Here is a 5,723-nt window from a genome sequence, read left to right on the forward strand (position 1 = left end):
CCCCATCCATCAGACTCATGATAGAGCAATGGTAATCTTGCAAGTTCCATCATCTCAAAATATGGAAGTGTTTTCAGATCAACAGCATGCTTAAAATAATCAACTCCATTCTCCCTTCGTGCAGCAAAACAATTCAAATCTTTCAAATACGCCCAGCTCAAAATCTTTCCACCTGTAACCTTACTTGTTTGATCATAGAACAGCTTATACTTTAGTTCCAAAGGCGCTTTCGTAAACCATGCTGATGTGTTAAGACGTAACCTTTAAAATGTAGACAATATGCTTAATAATTAACACATAATACAGGTAACTAAAACCCGATCATGTAGTAACTAGCAAGTAAATTGACCAGTTCGATCTACAGGGAGAAGTTTGTTTTAAGGACTTCAAAAACAGTTAATTATTCTAAGAAAAAGGGGAGTTTTAATTGTAGAATTGTTAAGTAACAAACGGGAAATAAAATGAGATAAATAACAAGGATGAGAAGGCGGTGTTTACTTCAATGCTTGATAAATGATAGGGATTGTTCTTTTATACTTAAACCCGTTATTTTGGAGTTATAAGTAAATGGTTCATATCAATCTCACAATATCTATAAACCGAGAACTATAAACTTAGTAAATTCACATAAACCTTGTCATTAGTTCTTCTTTACCTATGTTTAATCAATAAGACTCTACCTTGGTTGAATTCACATAAAAACCTAGTTTATTAAGATCACTCTAAATAAACTACACGATTGTAAAATCTAGTTACCATTCAATTATCATCCTACACTCACATGTAGATGTCTAAATCACTAGGTGATGAAGTACAAGCCATGAACATTGATAAACTCACATAAACCAATTCATAACTTGTATAATTGAACTAGAGTAAATAGATACTTACAACAATGGATCTATGAAAGAACATAATTGATTTAGATTGATTATATTAATTTGACCCAACCCGGTTAAACTCATGTAAAACCTAAATTACAACAATCACTTGAGGTAAATTCATGATTATGTTGTTCTAGTACCTATTCAATTACCGATCTAAACATATAGCAAAGTCGTCAATTAAGTATATATTTACCCGTCTAGATTACTAAAAGTATTGAAGCATAGATTGTGTTCCTAGTGTCACAAGTAGTTAACAATCTATGTAATTGAAGTAAAGTACCAAACTAGCATAACTATGGTTCTTTTGGTTGGACATGGTAATTTAATCAATCAAACAGCATAGTAACTTAAATAACATTAAAAGATAGAACAATCCCAAACCATAAATCTTACATTAAAGTAAACACACAAGGCTTTAGCCAATCATAATAATGAAGGTTACAACAATATAATCGAAACAATAGGAATTCATAATCTTATCACTAAAATAAATGAAACCGATAGTACCTATCGTAGCGTATGATCCCTTCTTCAATCTTGATGCTCAAAAGGGTGAAGAACCCTTTAGAATGGCTGGGGGAATCCCCCTTCTCGGACTAGAACTGATGTATATTGTGGTGTATGTTTAGAATGAGTTTAGACCCTTTAAATAGCAAGAAAAGTAGGTATTTCAGCCTCCGATGCGCCGCATCTCATTGTGATGCGCCGCATCACCTTCTCACCTACCACCCAGCTCACGTACAAGTCATTTCCAGCTCATTTTTGACGTTTTATGCCTAGATGCGCCGCATCTAAAAGAGATGCACCGCATCTAACCTTACTGATGCGCCGTATGCCTCTGAAACGCCGCATTTAATACTTTCGGGACTTTTTTGGCCTCAGATGTGCCGCATCTAAAGAAGATGTGCCGAATATGGTACCGATTATAGGTAATTTTCCAATATGATGTTGTAGAGCTCTGAGTTACGGATGTCTGGGCTCCGGATTCACCCTTTTTCGAGTTCGTATGACCGAGTTATGGCCAAAACGGTGCAAGTGCACAGAATTTTCTAAAATCAGCAATATTTTCCATAAATCTTCGCTTCAACACTCGCAACGGATTATACACACATTTTAACTTATTACAATACACAAGAACAATAATTACATACAAAATGATACAAAATTGGATCGAAATAACGACAATAAATATGTATAATTTTGGCGTTATCAAATCCCCACACTTAAACCTTGCTTGTCCTCAAGCAAGACTTACAAAAACTAAAATATATTACAATGAACACACACATTTATGAAAACACACACGAATCACACTCACACTTTTTATTTATTTCACAATGTAACACACGCACACGTTTTGAGTATACACACACCTTTGGAGTACACACGCGAATTGAAATCACACCAAAGTCGAAAGGTGGGTTTTAAAGTCCCACATTTCTTGAAAATTTGGATCCTTAGGGAAATTAGGACCTTTGTGAAAAACCTTTGATATTTTGAAAAATAGTCTTGTTAGTTTTTAACTAACAAGTTTTTCGGTTTTAACCTCAAAGTCCGGTTGAGGGTAACTGAAAATCGAAGCCTCAGTCGGCGATTAGCAAGCTACTCGCCCTCATGATTGTAGTATCATGGAACTTGTAACCGGATGTCCTAAAAATGGTTTTACACAATATAGTTCATAAAATAGCATAAGTTTTAGAAGAAACTATATCGTGTCCAAATATCATCGGTGAACCATGAGTTTGCACACCTCAATTTATTATGGCATATGTATGTCGACCGCGGTCAACATAGATGTGGTTGATCTTTACGGAGATCATCCATCTGGGGATTAGATTCATTAGTCTTAAAAGCAAATTTGCACTGTGCCCCCCATTGTACGAGACAGATCCATCTCATGGTTAGGATAAGTCTGACCTCCAAAAACCCTGTTTGATGCTGAGGTGAGGTGGATTTTTAGCCGATGATAGAGATGACTTTTCAAGATTTTTCGTCAACCTACAGCTGTTCTGGACTGGATCTTCTAACATAAGTTAGCAAGTGCGTCATTTTGGAAGACTGGACTTCCTTAATTCAATGAGTATTGGATTTGATTTCCGATTCAACAAAGTACCATAGAATCCTTGCGCGAAGTATGTGATATAGCGTGTTGATCATTTCCTTAGTTAGCTATTTCTTGAGTCTTTTATACAAAATAAATTCATGCAAATGAATTTATAAAGTTAAAAATTTTCACATTTTAAGACATTTTAAACCATGTTTTTGTAAAACCCACATTTTAAGCCATTTTAAACCATGTTTTTGTAAAATCCGAAAGAATTTACTCCTTCCCCACACTTAAGATCATGTAATGCCCTCATTACATGAAATCAGAAAAATTGTAAATTTGAGAGGGCAATTAGTATGAAAGAGAGTTAATACTTTCTAGGCTTTAAGCCGGAGATCACGGGACGATGGTGCTGAATTAGCTGTCAAGATAAGAACATCATCCATTCCTTAAACACTATCACAAACTAATCATCATGCAAGTATTTTGCTGAACTTCATGTCAGTCTTTGAAAATTGCGGCACATAGCACAATACTCATTTTATATGGTTCATATTTATTAATGAGTTGTGCACCTAACTTGACCCCTTCTTTTAACACCTAATGGGGTCATTCTTCAACACACTTATCGGACGACATGTAAAATCTGTGGAAAAAGTTCCACGAATAAGTAACGTGAGCCAGTCATTAACCCCTCGAGTGGTATATAATATATCATATAATTCCTTTTTCAATTTCTTGAAAAAGGAATACCTAACCCAAGAGTCAACACATGACTCTCTCCTAAGTGCGGCTTGCAGCAAAAATTTTATTCTTTCAGGTGGATCATGTCCAAATGGATCATCTTTTAATATATTCCAAGTGCTAACCTCGTGAGGATATATAAATTCCACATGAGAAGGTGACTCCTCAAATGGTTCCACTATATTAGACTCCTCATCGTCGATGATCTTTGATGACTCCATTTCTTCAACCTCGATAGTTAAAACGTCATCATCATCACTATCCCATGAATACCAACCTATCGCCCGCAATTCCCCCTCATTAATTCCTGGAATAAGCATTGCAAACGTGGACATAACTGGGGTGGTAGGTGGTATAATAATGGTAGGCTCAACACTCTCCACCTCGGGTATCTGCGTATTGCCCCTCGAATCAGCTAGTGAATTAGCCGAAAAAGTGTCTGGCTCCCTTTCTTCAATTTGTTGGAGTAGACAGCTCATGGTCCTCTGTAAACGCTCAATGGATTCTTGTTGGCCCGCTAGTGCTTCTTACGAATTTTGGCTCCGTTCAGTCTCATTTCTCATGAAGTCTAAAATTACATCTTCTAAATTTGACTGACTCTCCTCTCCTCGTTGAATTTGAAAGTGTTGTTGAGATGAATCCCAGGATGAGTTACCATTTTCATAATAATCCCATGCTTGGTTCATAGGGGCATAATGATACATAAGACTATCATCACACTCCTCGGGCATATAGTAACCTTCATAAGTCTCACAAACACCTCTTGGTTCAACCCTAGCTTCCCAAGAACCCATATACAAATCATCATTCATACCCATGAAAACCGATGATTCACCCGATTGTTGGACATCATACATGGCTTCTGAAATCATATAATCATACCCAGCCATATTATACCTGTAACCTAGCTGCAATCACACCACAAAAGAAAAACAAAACAAACAAAAGTAAAAACAAAGCAGGTAACTTTCGTGAAAATAACTTCCCACGAAAGGATCGAATAACTAAAAGTCTATTAAAATCTTTTAAACAAAACCGCTCCCCGGCAGCGGCGCCAAAAAGTTGATGTGTTAAGACGTAACCTTTAAAATGTAGACAATATGCTTAATAATTAACACATAATACAGGCAACTAAAACCCAATCATGTAGTAACTAGCAAGTAAATTGACCAGTTCAATCCATAGGGAGAAGTTTGTTTTAAGGACTTCAAAAACAGTTAATTATTCTAAGAAAAAGGGGAGTTTTAATTGTAGAATTGTTAAGTAACAAACGTGAAATAAAATGAGATAAATAACAAGGATGAGAAGGCGGTGTTTACTTCAATGCTTGATAAATGATAGGGATTGTTCTTTTATACTTAAACCCATTATTTTGGAGTTACAAGTAAATGGTTCATATCAATCTCACAATATCTATAAACCGAGAACTATAAACTTAGTAAATTCACATAAACCTTGTCATTAGTTCTTCTTTACCTATGTTTAATCAATAAGACTCTTCCTTGGTTGAATTCACATAAAACCTAGTTTATTAAGATCACTCTAAATAAACTACACGATTGTAAAATCTAGTTACCATTCAATTACCATCCTACACTCACATGTAGATGTCTAAATCACTAGGTGTTGAAGTACAAGCCATGAACATTAATAAACTCACATAAACCAATTCATAACTTGTATAATTGAACTAGAGTAAATAGATACTTACAACAATGGATCTATGGAAGAACATAATTGATTTAGATTGATTATATTAATTAGACCCAACCCGGTTAAACTCACATAAAACCTAAATTACAATAATCACTTGAGGTAAATTCATGATTATGTAGTTCTAATACCTATTCAATTACCGATCTAACCATATAGCAAAGTCGTCAATTAAGTATATGTTTACCCATCTAGATTACTAAAAGTATTGAAGCATAGATTATGTTCCTAGTGTCACATGTAGTTAACAATCTATGTAATTGAAGTAAAGTACCAAACTAGCATAACTATGGTTCTTTTGGTTGGACATGGTAATTTAATCAATCAAACAT

This window comes from Rutidosis leptorrhynchoides, chromosome 3, assembly GCF_046630445.1.
Source record: "Rutidosis leptorrhynchoides isolate AG116_Rl617_1_P2 chromosome 3, CSIRO_AGI_Rlap_v1, whole genome shotgun sequence".
Taxonomy (NCBI): Eukaryota; Viridiplantae; Streptophyta; class Magnoliopsida; order Asterales; family Asteraceae; genus Rutidosis; species Rutidosis leptorrhynchoides.